Source organism: Natrix helvetica (genome assembly GCF_964273705.1).
Source record: "Natrix helvetica genome assembly, chromosome: 3".
Taxonomy (NCBI): Eukaryota; Metazoa; Chordata; class Lepidosauria; order Squamata; family Natricidae; genus Natrix; species Natrix helvetica.
The window spans coordinates 157,906,450-157,927,037 of NC_138549.1; the positions used below are offsets into that span (position 1 = coordinate 157,906,450).

The following is a 20,588-nucleotide window of genomic DNA, read 5'->3' on the forward strand; positions in this document are numbered from 1 at the left end:
ACCCCCCACGCTACGCCACTGCCTTTGGAAGTTGTGGGGGGCTTCATCATTGGAGGCTTTTAAGGAGAGATTGGACTGCCATTTGTCAGAAATGGTATAGGGTCTCCTGCTTGAGCAGGGGTTTGGGCTAAATAACTTATAATGTCCCTTCCAGCTCTGTTATTCTGTAATTCTGACCAGATTGATTAAAAATTGGCACATCCAAGTAAGGCAAGTAATAGAGTGATAAAACAAGTAACATATGTAAACATATTGGGTCCTTTTTTCTCTGCCATAGATGCAAATTACTTCCATGTACTCATCTGGATTGGAGAAAACAAAAGAACTATAACTGAAAGTTGGTAAAGAGGAGTACTTAAAATAAAGCTGTTGTAACAAAATCTGTATTGGTATAATGTAGAGTTAACGGATGATCTACCATTGACTTCAGCTGACCGTGGATTGCTCTCGCTCTGTCATTAAGTGACCTTTGTGATTATTGATTTTTTTTCTGTCTCTCTGTCCAAGACCATATTTGTTATTTATTTCCCATTGACCCTGGAAATCTGAGCATCTGCCATTTATAAAACCTCAATGCCAATTTTTTGTGATCAATTTAGGTAACAGTGTGAAATCAAAGTGAACTACCCAAGTAACTTCCAACTCAAGCTGTCCTCCACCGTTTACTATTCGCCTTAATACTTTAATGTTATCCATTAACACAGGCTTTAATATAGCTGTAAAAGAGAATGGTCCCCTTCTCAAAAGTTTTTATGGGTATCATAAAAATCTTGTCATGAAAACATTAAGAATTCAACCCAGCCTTCCTTGATTCTGTTGAAACCATTGTATCATCTTAATTTCAGTTTATATCTATCTGCCGGTCCATCTCTACCTAGTTAGCCTCTTCAGTTGGTCTATGAATTGGAAATACCCATTAGATGACATTCCCTATAAGCTACCATTCTCTGCTGACATTGCTCAGAATGAAGCAACTTCCGTTGGACATCTGTATGTTTGAACAGGATATGTTTCAAAGGAAGCCTGCACTGAATATTCATTCATTCATTCATTCATTCATTCATTCATTCATTCATTCAATTGCTATGGCTACCCATCTCAGTCAATGACTCTGGGTGGCTTACAATTCATATATGTTAGATTTCAAGCAAACCTGCCCAATACTATTTCCTGTCTGTGCAGAAACCAATGTAAGACTTTATTCCTGCAAATGTCTACGTACTGATTAGAGGCCATTTCAACCATTCTATTCAGGGGTGGGATTGTTTTTTTTTAGCAACTGGTTCTCTGCCCGGTTGCTGGGTGGGTGTGGCCATGGGGGCGTGGCCTAGTTGGCTTTCTGCACCATGGTGGCAGCGGGGAGCATTTTTGCCCTCCCCAGCCTCCAGAGGTTTTTCTCAAACCTCTGGGAGGGTGAAAAAGGTCTTCCCTGGGCTTCGGAGGCCTCTGGAGGCCAGAAACGGACTTGTTTCCAGACTTCCAGTAGGCCTGTTCCCACCCTCCCCAGCCTCCGAAAGCTTTCCTCAAGTCTCCAGGAGGCCTTCCCTGGGCTCTAGAGGCCCTCCAAAGGGCCCGTTTCTGGGCTTCTGGTACTTCCGGTAGGCCATTTTCTCACCTTCCTAGAGCCTCCGTGAGGCCCTGCACTTACCTGGCATGATGAATGGGCTGTGTGGAGACTCCTGGGAGGGGTGGGGTGGGGTGGGTAGGGTCAGCCGGTCCTTGTAACTACCGGTTTGGCAAACCAGATTAAAATCAACATCCGTTTCGCCCAAACCAGTCCGAACCATCTGAATCCCACCTCTGATTCTATTGCCTCTAGATGTGAGAAGAGAGGTGAGGAACATGTTAATTCTAGTTCCTAATTGCCCTTCATACATATAGGAAAACAATTTGCGGCAAGGATTCAGAACCATCACTGGAAGCTTTCTGCATGGCCTTAAATCCAGAGAAATCTTCTACGAGAGTGCAGTAAAAATATTAGTGCTTGCCTCTATCACAGACAGGGTTCTTCTAATCATAAGCTGATTTTTCTACTGCCTTCAACAGGTATTTTCCTGGTTTTAAAACTCTAAAGAAACATACAAGTTCTGACTGAGGATTGACAAATTTGACAGTGCCTCTGGTCATGATATTTCTTAGCCCTGTACATATCAGCCCTGATTTAATTTGATTTGGAGCTTCAGTTTCCTAAGAGGGCATCATTCAATTTGACTTTGAGTTTTGAGAGGGAACTGATTTGGTTAAAACCATTTTGGTATTTGAGATTTGATTTGGGGGAAAAAAGATTTGTCCTTATGCTATAATGGGGAAGCATTAACATTTTTACAGCTGCTCCATCTTTAGGCAGCATAAGTTGAAAATAGCATTGATGGTAGATCCTTTAGAAGGCCTTACCCTGCTAAATCTCTGCTGTATATCTTCAAGGGTTTTGCATGTACCAAAGGCTTCAGACATTCTCACTGCATCTCTTTTAAAGGAGAAAGAGAAGGAATGAAGAAACATTAGCCAAGTAACTTCCCAAATTGTGCAGTAAAGAGTTCAGGTTGTGCTGAAATGATGCAGAAATGTTCTGCTCCAGCTTGAAAGTGGAATTTTAAAAATCCTTCACTTGGGGAAGAAATAAAGTTACTTTTCTACTTGCCTGAATAGCCACTGACATGCCCTTGTGAAGTGTTATGCTTCATCCCTTGTTTTGGGGTGCCAAAATGGGTGGCATTTATCAAGCTTACCCCTCAGAAAGCTTGTCTATCACTGGCCAAGCTCAATTGTGTTAGATTTGTAGCGTGTTGGCAGTAGTGCATGTTAGTTACCGTAGCTAGCGTGGCCAGCAAAAGCAGATTTGATGCAGTGAGATATAGCGCTAGACACCAGCCAAGACTTTTACTGGTGCAGTAAAAGTGGTATTTTACCATCTTAAAAAATTAAATGATTATTCCTCTTCTTAGTCATTCACTAATTGTTAAGCAATGGAAATATGACCCAGTCACATAAAGTATAAAAATAAGGTTTGATTCAAAAGTATCTCAGACTGGTTAGCTTTGAGCCTGTCTTTGCTGTGTAAATCAAGTCCTAGTTGTGTTGGGAGGAACAGGATAAATCATTCCACTAGCACAAGTAGGAGCCAAGATGTGGTTGGCCATGTGAAAGAAACCGAGAGCTGAGAAAAAAGTAAGTCTAAAATAATGTTGGCTTTGCCATCCTGAGCTCTGATAGCTCTGAGCTCCGATAAAGTATTTAAAGATGCAATAAAAACATCCAGCTCCTTACATCAATGTCAGAGTCTTCTACATTACTCTTACACACGTGTCACTAACCTCTGTGTGTAGACAATCGATTATTGTGTATTGTCTGTAATAATCCCAGCAGTGGGTTAAAAAAGGCCCCTGGAATTTTTGAAGCCCAATTCACTGCTTCGTATCTGACCCACAATGGATTTACTTGTTTTAATGGGATAATTTAACTGAAGTTGTATTGCATCAAGCTTTGTTTCTAAAGAACTGCATAGGGATAGTGTTTAAACGTAGAGTCCCGGCTGTTGATTATGGGTTTATTGCCCACTCTTATGCAAAAATAGTACAGACAGAGACAGAAAGGTGAAGCAGACTTTCTTGCACTTCCCCCTTAAACAAGTTGGATAGCGATATTGTTTCTTAAAAAACAATATGACCTCATTTGTAAAGCAATGCTCATACTAAACTAGTCAGCTGTTAAATATGCCCGGCACTGTGCATTAAGGAGGAAGCTTAAACCAGAATTTCAATTATTTTCTGGACACATTTAAAATTATAATACTTTACCAGACTGGTATTATACTTCATCCAAATTACTCACAAAGTATCATATCAATCTCTCACAATTGCTTATTGCTTACAGATCTGAGAAGTTAGTCAAAGGAAAGCACTGCTTGGGATAATGACCTTCATGCTAAGCTTTGTGGTTTGAAAGCGAGATGCTCAAAACTGCAGAAATGTTAACGGTCAAAAGTCAGATTTTGCCAGCAATGATGATTAATAGAAAATGAAAAGTGGCTTCATTAGGATCTCTGATTCGGTGTTATGGTCCTGTGTGAGAAGAAAAGGTAAAAGACATTGGGCAGAAATTGAATAAAAGGAGGTCTGAATTCAAACCAGCCAAGCCAGATTTTGTTCATATTATTCCAATGGAAAAATAATTGGGAGGGCAGCAGATCAGGAGAGCATTGCATAGGGAAAATTCTGCATTCAGTCTGGTGGTGGGATTCAAAAAATTATTACGACTGGTTCTGTGGTGTGGCTTGGTGGGCGTGGCAGGGGAAGGCTACTGTAAAATCCCCACTTCCTCCCGATCAGCTGAGTCTCAGGAGACAGAGAATAGATGGGTGCAGAGCCAGTCAGAGATGGTATTTACCGATTCTCCAAACTACTCAAAATTTCTGCTACCGGTTCTCCAGAACTGCTCAGAACCTGCTAAATACCACCTTTGATTCAGTCCCTGGCATTACAAACTCTTCTTGAAAACACAGAGTCATTGTCCGTCATTGTTGATAATACATTGTACCTCTACAGAGGAATCATTGAGTCTGTCATTCGTACTTCTATAACTATCTGGCTTGGCAACCAAACAGAACAGGTTCAGACTTCAACGGATAGTTAGGACTGCAGAAAAAAACAGTTGCAACCAGCCTGCTTTCCATTGAGGACCTGTACATCACACAGGTCAGAAAGCGGGCTGAGAAAATATCTGCAGACTTCTCACATCCTGGATATAAACTGTTTCAATGCCTCTCCTCAGGACACTGCATGCCCAAACTAGACACAAAAATAGTATTTCCTCCCATGCCATTACTCTGCTAAACACCTAATTCTGATAGCTTTGTTTTATGCCTAAAGATATTTACCCATGTAGTAAGGCTGCATTGCTATTATCCTTCTCTTCTCATCTTTTCTACTAACTTCTCCTATTGATAGCTTACAAATTATCGCTTGTTGTTTATATCTCATGATTTATGATTGTATTTTATGATTTAAGAGCTATGACTTACCACTTTGTTGCTTGTATGAACACTGAGAGTTTATGCACCAGAGACAAATTGCTAGTGTGTCCAATCATACTTTGCCTAGATTCCTATAATCTATTGAATAAGATGTACCCATTCACTCTAAAGGTGGGTTTAGAGGTCTAGATTTCTATGGGTGCTTATTTAATTCTAGATTCAGTTCATGATACTAACTCTAAATCAGCTGGAAAGAGTGGCTTTTTTCTCCTGCTTGAGTGTCTATGACTTATCACATCCTATGAAGGACTTTCTCTGAGTCCCTTTTGGGGGAGAGGCAAAATACTGCCACATTAGAAAGGTCTCTTGACTTTAGAACATTCTCCCACATGTTTTGGGTTTGTTTGTTTGTTGTTGTTGTTTTGCATTTGATGTTCAAACCTCTTTTGTAATTTTCATTGGCCAAAGCATTTTAAACAGCAGTGTTGCCCCTGCTTTGTTTGTGGTTTCTATCTCTCTGTTTACCTTTGTTTGCTTAAATTGCTATTGATGTTTGAGTGTAATGTATTTACCTTGGTGGGATTAATATATTCATGCTTTTTGTGTACCATCCTAGAATCCATTCAGATGAAGGATATAGCTATAGATATAATGCCTGTGGGAATTTAAAAGCGAAAGCTGCAGTGCTACACAAGAGATATCCTACATGTCAGATTTCAAGGAGATTGAGTAATAATAATTGTCTAATAAGCTTGTTTCTAACACTGTGAATAGAATTGTGGATTTCTGTGTACAGAAATATAGATCACACCATGAGTATAAGAATTCATAGGAAGCAACCTATCCTGCTACACTCATGTCAATGCCCCCAAGTACACAAGACAACATGCATCATCGTCCTACTGCATTGTTACCAGGGCACCCCAACAAGCAACCTATCAAAAGAATGTCTATGGAGATTCTCAGTTATCCAGGTCATGGTTGTCCCAAAGCGACTTTTTTAAAAGGAAACTGGACTTATTTTTCCCCTTGAAGGCATTTCGCTTCTTATCCAGGAAGCTTCTTCAGTTTTAACAGAAGAACCAGTGGTCAGAACTGAAGAAGTTTCTTGAATGAGAAGTGAAATGTCGTCAAAGAAAAAATGAAGTCTATCTGACATTTTAAAAAGCCCCCTTGGAACATACCCAAATAACTTACAAAAAAAGCTTAGAAACATCTCACAGAGAGCACCAAATATTCTATTAACTCCTCAATATAATGCCTGCAGAAAATCAAAGACCTACGAATAGAAGAAGATCAAATTATGGTTTTCAAAGCACAGTGTTCTTTACATTCATAAATCTAGAATGTAGATTGGGGTGCTTAGATCTGGCCCACAAGGCCACCCTGGAAACAGTGAAGGACCAGCCCACGGTGACTCTGCCAGTGAAAACAGAGCTCGGCTGGGCTGTGTGCAGCCCTTCTGAACTCTGTTTTCACTGGCAGAGTATTGTAAGTGGCCATCACAGCCGAAAACGGAGCTCAGGAGCCCATTTTGCTGGCAGAGTGCTCGGCCCACCACAGGCACCCTCAACATGAGTAATGTCGAGCTGGCCATGCCCCCTGCCTCCCCAAGGTCAAACACAACCCTGGTGCAGCCCTCAATGAAATCAAGTTTGACACTCCTGATCTAGAACAAACTAAATAATCCACGGGAGATGTACGACACAGCATTCCTGACCTAATCAAATACACCAGAAAAGAGTACGCCTTATTACACATAAAACTGCCCTCTAAGTAAGAAAAGGTGTGTCGTCATAAGAGATGAATCAATATGCATGTAGAATTAGAGAAGCCATCTTGAAGCCATCTACTAGTCCCTGGTTCTTGTTTTTGTCACAAATAACGACTTATTGTTGCATAATTTTTATGAATTTTGTACGGGCCGGGATTTCAGGTAGAATGAAAAACTAGTGAGCAATTTGCTACATGCAAGAAAATTGCATCCTTCCCATCCTGGATGAAGAATTTTTATACAATTCAATTTTATTCAAGAACTATTCTACAATTCAAGCAGGGAATCCACTCCTATCAATTATTTAATACATGGGTTCTCAAATGCTTTGATGCTATGGCCCTGTACATTAATACATTCATTTGCATAATTTACCCCCTCGAGTAAAGTTCTCACACCATATTGTGACAGAGCTCCTTCAGCTCAAAAACATGACCCCAGCAGTTGGCTTGTCCAGGTAGAACAGGATCATGGGTGATAGAGTTCTGATATTGTATGGATAGTCCAGCCTCCATCCAGGCAAGGACATCTTACACAATGCTCAGCAATGATCTGAAGGTTTTGTTGTAGTGTAACTGTGTTTGAAGGAGATTGTTTTAATTTCTAAGTTAAGCTAAATTTCAAGGCATCTTAACTTCTGTCCTTCTTTAGTCAGTCTGTCATTTTCTAAATATGTTATACTGTTAGGAGTGTGCGGTGCTTCAGAATCACTTGTGATGAGGCTGTCCTACATATAAGGAAATGTTGGTACCAAACTGAATATAAAACAATTGCACAACTTTACTTTTAAGACTTTTTAAAGGTATTTGGAGTCTATATTTATTCTTCTCCAGTTAATATTTTATTGTGTGTCTGTTTTGCATTTTGGCAGATACATTGTCCTTTACGTTTAAAATATATGACCTTGGATAATTCTACATATGTTTAGTTTGTGCAAATATGAATCAACATTACTTTAAAAAAAGAAGAGTAGAGTAGAGGAAAGGAAAGGACCCAAATCATATTATCAGATATATAGTTTTTTCAAATATGAGTCAACATTTCAGAATATTTTCAGAATTCAAAAAAATTGCTTTAATGTACAGAGGTAAAGGAAGGGTTAGGAAAAGGAGAGAAAGAGAAAAGAAAAAGAACAAATCAAAGATAAATACACTGTTTTTAAAGATAGCCTTAAATCTTGAGCAGATTGAATAATATTGGTCAGTGTTATCATTGTGTTGAAAACACCAATCTATAAGTAGAGAACAATATGCTTCAATATTATCTCAGCTTTTAGAGTTTTGTCCTTGAGTTTTGAATGAACTGTGAAATTCTAAATCATTCACACTGCAAATTTCTGCTATTATTCTGTCTACACCCAAAACAAAAATTATGTAGTACTTTAATTTTTGTAAGGTTTGTGTGGCTGATTATCTCACAAGGTTTATTCCCAGGAGCCCAGATTGTAGAAGAGTATACAAGAATGAATTCTAAGAAATCTATCCTGCACAACACTCCCTCATTCCTGGATTATCTTTTACTATTTGCAGTTCACACCTTTCTCCTCCCTAAAGTGCCAAAACCTTTAAGCCATCTGTTCCTGAAATAAATAGTTGTGCCTACACCTGAAAACTAACATCTAATGGTGTATCTTGATGTTCTCCACTTAGTATTCCATGTTAAACAGGTTTAGATTTAGAATAGAATTCTTTATTGGCCAAGTGTGATTGGACACACAAGGAATTTGTCTTGGTGCATATGCTCTCAGTGTACATAAAAGAAAAGATACATTTGTCAAGAATCATAAGGTACAGCACTTAATCATAGTCATAGGGTACAAGTAAGCAATCAAATCATACTAGGAAACAATCAATATAAATTGTAAGACTACAAGCAATTTAGTTACAATCATAGAGTCATAAGTGGGAGGAGATGGTGATAGGAACGATGAGAAGATTAGTAGTAGTGCAGACTCAATAAATAGATTGACATGCTGAGGGAATTATTTCTTTAGCAGAGTGATGGCCTTTGGGGAAAAAACTGTTCTTGTGTCTAGTTATTCTATGTGCAGTGCTCTATAGCATCGTTTTGAGGGTAGGAGTTGAAACAGTTTATGTCCAGGATGCAAGGGGTCTGTAAATATTTTCAATAATTGAATTACGACCACAACTGAGTCCAAAGCTTATGTTGCTAAATGAGAAATTTCTTAAGTGAGTTTTGCTCCATTTTACGAATTTACTTGCCATGTTAAGTGAAGCACTGCAGTTGTTAAATTAGTAACTCGGTGGTTAATTGAGTCTGGCTTCCTCATTGCATTTGCTTCTCAGAAGGTTGGAAAAGAGGATTACGTGACCTCAGGACACTGCAATCATCATAAATATAAATCGCTTGTCAAGCACCCAAATGTAAATCATGTGACATGGGGATGCTGCAAAAGCCATAAATGTGAAAAATGGTTCAAACTCAGTTTTTTGGTGCTGTTGTAACTTTGAACGGTCGCTAAACAAACTGTTGTAAGTCAAGGACTACCTGTATACTCTCTGTGAACATTTCATGATACATAATGTAGGTAGATTATTTTATCAGTTACCCTCGGGGTTGTTGTTGTTAATTGCAAAGTTGTGTCCGATCCATTGCAACCCCATGGACAATGTTCCTCCAGACATTCCTGTCCTCTACCATCCTCTGGGGTCCATTTAAGCTCACACCTACTGCTTCAGTGACTCCATCCAGCCATCTCATTCTTTGCAGTTCCATTCTTCTTTTGGCCTCAATCGTTCCCAGCATTAGGCTCTTCTCCAGTAAGTCCTTCCTTCTCATTTTGTGGCCAAAGTACTTGAGTTTCATTTTCAGGACCTGGCCTTCTAAAGAGCAGTCAGGGTTGATCTCCTCTAGGACTGACCGGTTTGATCGCCTTCCAGTCCAAGGGACTCACCAGCACCATAGTTCAAAGGCCTCAATTCTTTGGTGCTCAGCTTTTCTTATGGTCCAACTTTCACAGCCATACATTGCAACCACAAAAATCATAGCCTTGACTATATGCACCTTTGCAGACAGTACCATCAGGGTACATATGTGCAAATGCACCTTTGATGATAAGCTTGTATGGATAATGTAGATAAACAGGAATATAAATAAATGGTAAGCATGCATATAGAATATTTCAAACATACTGAAATGCTTACAGCAGTTTAATAGCATAAATTAAGCCTATTATAATTGCAACATTTCTCATATGCATCTTGTTTTAAATGACCTTCAAAGTTTTTGGCTAAGTCAAGATTTGAATGGGGAATCTTCTATTTCACAAAATTACTCTACACAGAAAAGACTCAGTTCTTAGCTCTTTCACTATTTAAGTAGTAATTTTTTAAAATTAGTATTCTTACAGTTATGAATGATGATAATAAAGTTAAAAGCCATGTTGAAAGAAACTGTAACCAAGAGAAGTCATCTGATATAGGCCATATGTAAGCATTTTAATATAATTGAGCCGAAGGTCAACAGTGCTTATTTTTCTAAGGTGAATAATGCACTGTTGGGAAGAGATCTAATTTTAGAATAGGAAATGTTGTGCTGTATGCACAATTTTTGACTCTGATAAAGGGTCTTGGTGATAAAATGCTGATCTTACAACTGCATTATTCGATACATTTTCTGTTTCATAGGATGGAGAACTTCCTCTCACCTTCCCCCAGACCGTGGACTTTGTAAATACTGCCATCAACTATTTTCCAAACACTTTGAAAGAAAAGGGTTTAAAGAAAGAGGTGTGCATCAGTCTTCCAAATTTTTCACACTGTCAAATCAAAATGGTTGAGCATATCTAGTTGTCACTCCAGCACATTTCATCAATAGGAAGTGAGATTTTCAGCCATACAATATCAGACCATTTTTTATGAGCCTCTTTCATTATTAACTTTTCTCTACTATTTTTGTGTTAGTTTCTATGAATGTCAATTTTTATTATTGCCTAGAGCCAAATGGCAATATAATAATAATAATAATAATAATAATAATAATAATAATAGTGATGATGATGATGATGATGATGATGATGATGATGATGATGATGATGCAGCTTCCTGCAATAACACCAGAGGAACTGCAAAAACACTGCGCTGCTCAGAACATCATATATTTTAAGAAGATACTTAGTTAATACCTAGAATGCTGGCAGCAACCCGTATCAACCATTAGCACTAGTCAGTGGTATTTGTGACACATCTGTAAATGTTCAGTTGACTGAGTTTCATGTTTAATGAATAAAAGAAATAATAATAATAATAATAATAATAATAATAATAATAATAATAATAATAATAATAATAATAATTGTTATTAATTAATATTTTAAGAAAATACTTGTTTGATACCTACTATGCTGGCAGCAATTCATTTATTTATTATTTATTTATTTTACCGTGCTTCTAGACCGCCCCCTCTCCCAAAAGGGACTCAGGGCGGTGTACAGTCCATGCAAAATATATCAAAATACAATAAAAAGTTGAATATGTACAGTTGGAATGGAGGAGGTTAAAAATGGAATTAAAAGAACTGTACAAAGCCAGTATATATAAATATAAGTTTTTAAACCCCTAAAACACAAACAATAAATTAAAAACAATACCCCTAAAATAACCAGTTAATAGTACATTTGCCAGGAGGGACAGTTGAAATTATGCCAGGCCTGCTAATCGGAACAGGTGAGTCTTCAATTTTTGCCAGAAGGAGCGGAGGTCAGTAGTGGTTCTAATGTCGGGGGGGAGGTCATTCCAGAGGGTTGGGCCCATCACAGAGAAGGCCCTACTCCTTGGTGTCGCCCGTTGGCATTGCCTAGTGGACGGCACCAGGAGAAGCCCCTCTCTGTGTGAGCGAATTGGCCGCAGGGATGTATGTGGGAGGATGCGATCCCGCAAGTAACTAGGTCCCGTGCCATGGAGCGCTTTAAAGATGGTAATCAGCACCTTGAAACGCACCCGAAAAACCACAAGTAGCCAGTGCAGCTCGCGCAGGAGAGGTGTTACGTGGGAGTACCTTGTACTCCCCATCACAGCCCGCGCGGCTGCGTTCTGAACTAACTGCAGTCTCCGGGCGCGTCCCAAGGGCAGCCCCATGTAGAGAGCGTTGCAGTAATCCAGGCAGGACATCACCAGCGCATGAGTGACCGTGCGTAGGGCATCCCGGTCCAGCAGGGGGCGCAATTGGCGCACCAGGCAAACCTGGTGGAACGCCCCCCTTGCCACGGCTGCCACATGGTCATCCATTGACAGCCGGGCATCAAGGAGGACGCCCAAATTGCGCACCCGTTCCACAGGGGGCAATTGTTCGCCCCCTATGGCCAGCGATGGAATCAGCTGGCTGAACCGAGGTGCCGGTAGCCACAGCCACTCAGTCTTGGAGGGGTTGAGTTTAAGTCTGTTGTCCCCCATCCAGACCCCGACGGCTTCCAAACACCGGGACATCACTTCGACAGCCTCGTTGGGGTGGTTTGGGGTTGAAATATACAGCTGAGTATCATCAGCGTAGAGGTGATACTCAACCCCAAAACCACGGATGATCTCACCCAGCGGCTTCACATATGTGTTGAACAGGAGAGGCGAGAGGACCGACCCCTGGGGCACTCCACAAGTGAGTGGCCTCGGGGTCGACCTCTGTCCCCCTGTCAACACACATTGCTTCCGGTCGGAGAGGTAGGAGCCGAACCACCGCAGAACGGTACCTCCGACTCCTATCCCCTCCAACCGGCGCAATAGGATACCATGGTCGATGGTATCAAAAGCCGCCAAGAGGTCTAATAGGACCAGGATAGAGGAACAACCTCTATCTCTGGCCCTCCAGAGATCATCGACCAACGCGACCAAGGCTGTCTCCGTGCTGTGCCCAGGTCGGAAGCCGGACTGGCGTGAGTCTAGATAATCGGATTCGTCAAGGTGTCGTGGAAACTGCTGCGCCACCACATTCTCAACAACCTTCGCTAGAAAGGGAAGGTTGGAGACTGGACGGTAATTAGCTAGCTCCGTTGGGTCAAGTGAAGGCCTCTTAAGTAAGGGCCTCACCACCGCCTCCTTCAAGGCGGTTGGTAAGGATCCCTCACCCAATGAGGCATTCACCAGGCCCAGAAGCCAGCCTCGGGTCACCTCCCAAGATGCCAATACCAACCAGGAGGGACAAGGGTCCATTAAGCATGTGGTGGGTCGCAGCCGTCCACGCAACCTGTCCAAATCCTCGGGGGCAACAGAATCAAACTCCTCCCAGGATGGTCTCACAAGACTCGCTGTTGGCGGCCCGTCCGGTCCACTGAGGGGGGCCCATCCGCTCCGGATCTGAGCGACTTTGTCCTGCAGATATTCCCCAAACTCCTCTGCTCTGCCCTGCAAGGGTGCCCCCCGCGTCCTCTGTGACAAGAGGGAGTGGGTCACCCTAAACAGGGCGGCAGGGCGGTTATCCGCGGACGCAATAAGAGCGGCGCAATATCTACGTTTGGCTGCCCTTAATGCCACAAGGTAGGTCCGTAAATAGGCTCTTACCTGTGTTCGATCAGATTCGGAGCGTGAGGACCTCCACCTGCTCTCTAGACGTCTCCTATGGCGCTTCATCACCCTCAGCTCCTCGGTATACCAAGGAGCCCGGGTGGGTCACTGCCGCAGGAGAGGTCGCAAAGGCGCAACCCGGTCCAAGGCCCCAGCCGCCGCCCTATTCCAGGCGGCCGCTAGGTCCTCCGACCGAGCGCGGGTCAGGGCTACAGGTAATGGCCCAAGCTCCGTCTGGAACCTATCCGGCTCCATCAGGTGCTTGGGGCGGTACCAGCTTGGACCGTTTGGTCCCGCCTCCTCGCGGTGGGGGGTAGCGCCAGGGAAGTCCAGCCGGAGACATGAGTGATCTGACCATGACAGGGGTGTAACAACTAAGTCCCCTATACCCAGATCACTCGTCCACTGCTCAGATACAAAAACAAGGTCCAGTGTGTGGCCGCCTTCATGTGTGGGGCCCTGAATTAATTGGGTCAGGCCCATGGCTGTCATGGAAGCCATGAACTCCCGAGCCACCTCAGATGCTGCTCCCGTCGACAGCAGGTTGAAATCCCCCATAACCACAAGCTTGGGGATCTCAACCGCCGTCTCCGAGATCAGCTCGAGGAGCTCGGGCAGGGCCGCTGATGTATAGCGAGGAGCCAAGTATACAATCAGCAAACCCAACTGCCTCCCTGGGCCCCATTTCACACCAAGGGACTCACATCCGGATATCTGAGGAACAGTGAACTCCCTCGGCTCTAGACCTTCCCGTATAACTACCGCCACCCCACCACCCTTACCCAGGGCCCGAGGCTGATGGAATGCACGGAAACCTGGTGGGCACATTTCCACGAGGGGTAAACCACCCTCGTGGCCCAACCAGGTCTCCGTTATCCCTGCAAGGTCCAGCTCCCCCTCAGAGATCAACTCATTAATGAGGGGGGCCTTGTTGGTTACGGACCTTGCATTGCAAAGCATCAGCCGCAGGCCCCGGCTCTGTAGTTCCTGGCCACGTTGGTTGCGGGGGTTGGTACAAACGACTGGGCGTAGCCAGCAGCCACGGTCTCCCAACTGACCTTGTGATCTTCTCTTGTCCTCGCATCCCCCCCTCCCCGCGACCGTTGTAATCAAACAACCCTCTGTTGGAATAACTTGTTCCTTCTCCCCCCCCCACTCCGCTCACTTCCTTCCCGGACTCACCTGTTCGTCTGGCACTGGCACTGGCTCCTCTCCCGGCCTGGTTATCCCACCCCCCCTCCCTGGAACCCCTTAATAGCAATAAAAAACATTTAGATAAAAAGCCCCTCAGCCTCCGTTTCTTCCACCTCTCGGGGTTCGCAAACCCGTCATCAAGGCAGGCCCTTGAGAGGGCCAAGGGCCATACCTGCGAGAGAGGGACCTCCCGCAGGCGGAGCAGGTCTGACCTCGAATAAATAGTTAGTTAAAAGCCCAGTGGGATCAGGGTGCAAAAGTTGATAAAAAGTTGATAAAAGTTGATAGATGATGAGTCGGGGTCTTAGAGGGAGGAAGGAGATGTTAAAGTACTTAGATGGAGAAGAAGGGGGGGGGGAATGATCGAATATCCCTTGATTACATAGAATGGCAAAGATGACCACAAGGTGAGAGACTATTCAAGGTGTTCCATGGCAAAGATGACCCAAAGGTGGGAGACTGTTCACACTGGTTCAAGATGGTTCCAGAGGCTCCCACCCGGCGTTCCAGGGTTCTCCAAAAATGCAGGGTGAAGTTTAGGGTAGAACTCTCTAGAAATTTACCAAACTTCCCAGAGGTCCACAGAGACTTATAGTGAGCATTTGGCGCCCCCCTGCTGGCGTCGACAAGGCCCGGGGGTGGGGCATAGGGGCATTGGGAGCAGCCAGGATATGATGGAAAAACAGCAGGAGTCCAGGCAGTGGCGACCTTTCTTTCCCTCACCCGCTGCCATAACCGCCTCCAATTAGTCTCTCCCGGCTAACTCACCGCCTCCTAGCCATGTCTTGTTCTCCTCCCCGGTCTTTTGTTCTTCTGATCTTATTATCAAGGTCTTTTCGCCGCCAGCAGCAATGCAAACCTCGTATCTTGCGCCTCACCCCCCTCCGTCCTGTTTTGTTGTTCTCCTCCCCGGTGCCTTGTTGTTCTTACCAGTGTCTTTTGCCGTTCGTGCCAGCGCAATCCGCAGTCCACAACGCGCTCCGCTGCGCTCCGCTACGTGCCGCTGTTGCCGCCATTACAGCCCAGCCTTCTCCTCGCTCAAACAGCCTTCCTTCCTTTTCCGCGTTCTCCGCCGAACTCCAAACTCCCCCGGCCACCCTGGCAGCCCGAAACGGGCTCAAAACAAGCCAGGGTGGATGGGCTATCAGACTCTCGGGCCTCCGATGACATGAGGCCCGGTAGCAGTCCTTAACCCATCGGGAGCTCCGTGGCGTTTTCCGGAGCTCAGGAGGCGACCGCCATCACCGGAAGCTCCTCCTCCTCTTCTCTCTTCACCTTCACCTTTTCACCTTCCATCCATTTGCCAAAGATATCAACCATCAGTACTAGTTAATAATATTTGGATACATTGTTAAATGTTCAGTTGACTGAGTTTCATGTTTAATGAATAAAGTATATAATAATAATAATGCATTGATGGTGAATTTGTCAACGCACCGCTTGAACACCATCAGCATTGACAAGTTCACCATCAGTCAATTACAAAGGGTAGCTTTTCTCAGAGCAGCTTCCATCTTGCAACAATGTCTGTAACATCATAAAACATCAGATCTGCCTATCCCAGGTCCTTGGAAAGGACTTGATAGGTAGACAAAAATGCCAAACCCAGTCTGAACATCTGGCTGACCGTGTGACGTGCCATAATAATATAACAATATCAGCAAAGGAAGATCTGATTTTCCGAGGTTCTACCTGCCCTAATATGGATAAAACTTGGTTGGTATTTGTTTCTTCTATCTGCAACTTTTATACTGTTTCTATCAAACTGAAGGGTTTTTTTTAGTAGCTGCTTATTTTAAATGTACAAAACCCTTGTGTGTAATTCCATTAGCTGCCCTACAGCACTGCAATCTACAGTTTCCCCGAGGCTGTTGTGAAATATTGATGAAATCCTTGCTTTTGTGGCTTCCTCTGATACACTAAACAGTTGTCTGATGTTAGTTGAACTTGAATGAAACTGTTCAGAGCTATATCAGTAGCGAAGACTTCAAAGGCTGTTAGGCTGTTACTTTTTTTTTTCTTTTTTAACAAACTGAAGTTTCAAAGCCTTTCCATGTAATACTTTAAAAAGAAAAAGAAAGTTCATATCAACTAAACCATATAATGGCATCTTACATGCACATATATTTCCCTCTGTTGACACATTCATATTTTTATCATTTAACTTTTCATTTATAAGAAAGAAAGAAAGAAAGAAAGAAAGAAAGAAAGAAAGAAAGAAAGAAAGAAAGAGAGAAAGAAGGAAGGAAGGAAAGTTTTAGTTTGTATAATCTGCACTTTAACATAGCCTAAAGGCATCAAAAGTCAAAATCTAGAAGAAGCTAGGAATGAACTGACAAAATAAATCTATTCCAGTTACCTGTCAGTTGGGTGGTAAGCATATTTCTTTCCTTTTTCATGTTTTCCCATTCACCGCATAGGCATGGAAGGAACCACTGAAGAAAGAGAAAATCTCAGCTAAGCATCCCATTTTTGTATGAAGATCTGGGCCATTTTACATTCAAATAACAGAACACAAAAATATCTCCCGACAATCCCTCTTCCCATACAGTAAATTCTCTTCAGAAAAAAAAAAAGCGTGCCGCAAGTAATCCTTGATTTACAATATATTTACGATATATTGTAAATCCTTGATTTACAACAGCTCGTACAAAGTTACAACAGCACTGAAGAAATTGGCTTGTGACTGTTTTTCACACTTACGACTCTTGCAGCCTCCCCATGGTCATGTGATCAAAATTCAGATGCTTGTCAACTGACTCATGTTTATGACGGGAGCAGTGTCCTTGAGTTGTGTGATCCCCTTTAGTGACCTTCTGATCAGCAAAGTTGACCGGGAAGCCAGATTGACTTAACAGCCATGGTACCAACTTAAAAGTTGCAGTGAGTCATTAAACAACTGCGGCAAGAAAGGTTGCAAAATGGGAGGGGGAAACGCACTTAGCAAATGTCTCACTTAGCCACAGAAGTTTTGGGGCTCAATTGTTGTTATAAGTCATGGACTACCTGTACTTAGAGTTTGCCCCTGCTAAATATTAGTCCAGCTATGGAAACTCTAGACAGCAGACTAAAAAGCAGAGACATCACCCTGCCAACAAAAGGGCATATAGTCAAGGCTACAGTTTTCCCAGTTGCAATGTATGGCTGTGAAAGTTGGACCATAAGAAAGGCTGAGCGCCAAAGAATTGAGGCCTTTGAACTATGGTGCTGGAGAAGACTCCTGCGAGTCCCTTGGACTGCAAGGCGATCAAACCAGTCAGTCCTAGAGGAGATCAACCGTGACTGCTCCTTAGAAGGCCAGATCCTGAAGAGGAAACTCATATACTTTGGCCACCTAATGAGAAGGAAGGACTCACTGGAGAAGAATCTAATGCTGGGAAAGATTGAGGGCAAAAGAAGAATGGGATGACAGAGAATGAGGTGGCTGGATGGAGTCACCAAAACAGTCGGTGTGAGCTTAAATGGACTGTGGAGGAAAGTAGAGGACAGGAATGTCTGGAGGAACATTGTCCATGGGATTGCGATGGGTCAGACACGATTTGCAACTAACGACCACAACAAATGTTACTCCCAATGCCCCTGGGGAGCTAGAAAGATTGCTGCAGTTTGCATACAACCACACTATCTGCACCCTTGTTTTAAGAAGTTTAAGGATTAAATGCTTTGGGGGATGGGGTGAGAGCTAATCATGCGGATCAGGGTGATCATACATGAACAGCAGAATTGTAGTTTCCAGTTTTTCACTTTGGGTTTAAATGACTGATGTTTCTCCTAATTCCCAAAAGCTTAAGTCAGCTTATCTGGGTGATTCTTTCCTTGCTGCTGTCCCTTCCCCAGCCCCTACCTCCATTTTGTTTCACAACACACTCTACTGAGGAATCGTGGGAGTTGAAGTCCACAAGCCTTAATGTTGCCAAGGTTGCAGACCTTGCTCTACACAACATATTCCGAGTTAGGTTGGCTTGGAGGAAGCAGAGAGTAAACTGCCCCCAAACCATGCATATCTGAATGGCCAAGCTGAACTTGTATCTTGGCATTGTAAGTGTAATAAATTCACCATTATATCAGGTTGCCCCCAAAGGCAAACAATAAACAGCTTGCCTTCAGAAGTTGTGAGAGTTTGATCACTTCGAAGCTTTCAAGAAAAGCCATCTGTCAGAAATGGGGTGGGGTCTTCTTGGGTGGGGGAATTGGACTAGGTAGCCTACAAGGACCCTTCCAACTCTGTTAATCTGTATTAATACAGGTGTGCTCTGAAGCTGCAGGTGTTGCCATCTCAGTTGTGATTTGAGCAAGAGAATATGTGTAAGGGAGTAAGAAGAAAGAGAGACAGAGACCAAGACATAGACAGAAAGAGACAGAGGTGAAAATAAAGGCACACTATCCATATTTAGAAGGTTCCACCTGCCAAAGAAGATGTTCTTCCAATCTTTTGCCTTCTATGTGTTTTCATCTTTGCCACCGAAGCATCTCTTACTGTAGCTTGCACCTGCAAGATATTTCAATTTTCTGTTCATTGTTTAAAAGGGGGGGGGGAAATAAGCTGGGGGTTACTTGAAAGTAAGGCCTTGCAACTAATTACAATAAGGAAAATGATTCCAATAACTCCTTTTGCATGCAGGAGATAAATTTCTTGGGGTATTCTATGCTAGATTTGGGGGGAATAAACATTTATTCTGAGATTACAGATTCCAAAATTCCTACTGAAATGTCTTTTCACCCCCTCGCCCCACACCTGATTGCCTACTGTTTTAGCTTTTGGGGTGGGGAGGTGGGGAGAGGCAGCCATAATGTTTTCAGTGGCGATAGCAATTGTTACCTCCCTGCTTCTGCCTGGCAGTGCCCCCTTGTGGAAAATCACGTATGTCTCTTCTGTGAGCTTCTTTTTTTTATTAGTACTGATAGCACCCTATAGTAGAAAGTGAATTGTGATGGGAAGAAAGAAAAGCGGAGTATAGGTTGAGCCATTTTATATCAAAGCACCGCAAGACCATGGAGTTCCTCATCTGATAACAGCAAAAATAATTTGTATCAGTTGACATTGCGTACAAAATAAGTCTCCATTCGGAGAAGACTGAACTGTGCCACTTTGGCTGAGAGTTAGGGAATGGACAAAAGCATCAAGATTATTCAGGCTTTTCCCCCCCTGCAATTATATGTATTACTTTGGTTCCTGGAAAGGACTAGACCAGCAAGAGCCTAATAGAGGTTAATTTTCTGGTGTAAATGAATGTATTTTGCCCTCTCTCTCTCTCTCTCTCTCTCTCTCTCTCTCTCTCTCTCTCTCTCTCTCTCTCTCTCTCTCTCTCCCTCCCTCCCTCCCTCCCTCCCTCTCGATAGATAGATATAGACATAGACATAGATATAGATATAGATATATGTAGATATATATATGTATGTATATTTATGTATGTATGTATATATTTATATGTATATGTGTATGTGTATGTATATGGAGAGAGAGACAGAGAGAGAGACAGAGAGAGAGAGAGAGAGAGAGAGAGAGAGAGACAGAGAGAGAGAGAGAGACAGAGACAGAGACACAGAGAGAGAGACAGAGAGAGAGGTGCAAAATACATTCATTTACACCAGAAAATTAACCTCTATTAGGTTATATATAAAGGATGTACCTGAAATCAGAAATGCAAGTAGCTGCTTTTCTTTCTTTTAATGGCTGTCATTTGATAAATCATAATCAATTAAATCTACATCCATTTGATTAAGGCTAAAAGAATAATTGTAAAGAAAAAGAAAATCCTCAAGTTTGGATCCTAAAATAGCACAGGAATTTTTCACAGCTGGCATCTGCTTTGTGAAATTTACAAAGATTAAAATGGACAAGAATCGCCCTCTGCATCTACTCGGACAACTCTTCACAAAGGCCAGCCAGCAAGGATGCGTACTAGCCTTTTCTAGTTTATTTGAATATTCTCCATTTTCCTCTTTAGGCAGATTCGCATATTTACAAGAGGTCTGCATTATGTTCACCCAATGTTTTTATCGATTCTAAATGCATATAGAACATGGATGGATCCCAGAATAATCCTGGTAAATAAAAATAATGCCAGATGCTACTTCTTTTGTTTCTGGCCTGATATGGTCCCATTTATTTTATTTGTATGAGAAGAATTTTGAA

The 20,588-nt window shown here is 42.7% G+C and overlaps 1 protein-coding gene and 1 long non-coding RNA gene across 3 annotated transcripts in view; one reads left to right on the top strand and one right to left on the bottom strand.

Moving 5' to 3' along the window:
- The window catches only part of TSHZ2 (teashirt zinc finger homeobox 2), a 447,664-nt gene that overhangs the window by 256,415 nt on the left and 170,661 nt on the right, over positions 1-20,588 (top strand). The window lies entirely within an intron of this gene.
- LOC309389465 lies at positions 3,958-18,907 on the bottom strand. Its single transcript, XR_014174948.1, has 3 exons — positions 18,857-18,907; positions 16,812-16,887; positions 3,958-4,061 (listed from the first exon to the last, which is right to left on the bottom strand). It is a non-coding gene; the product is annotated as an uncharacterized lncRNA (long non-coding RNA).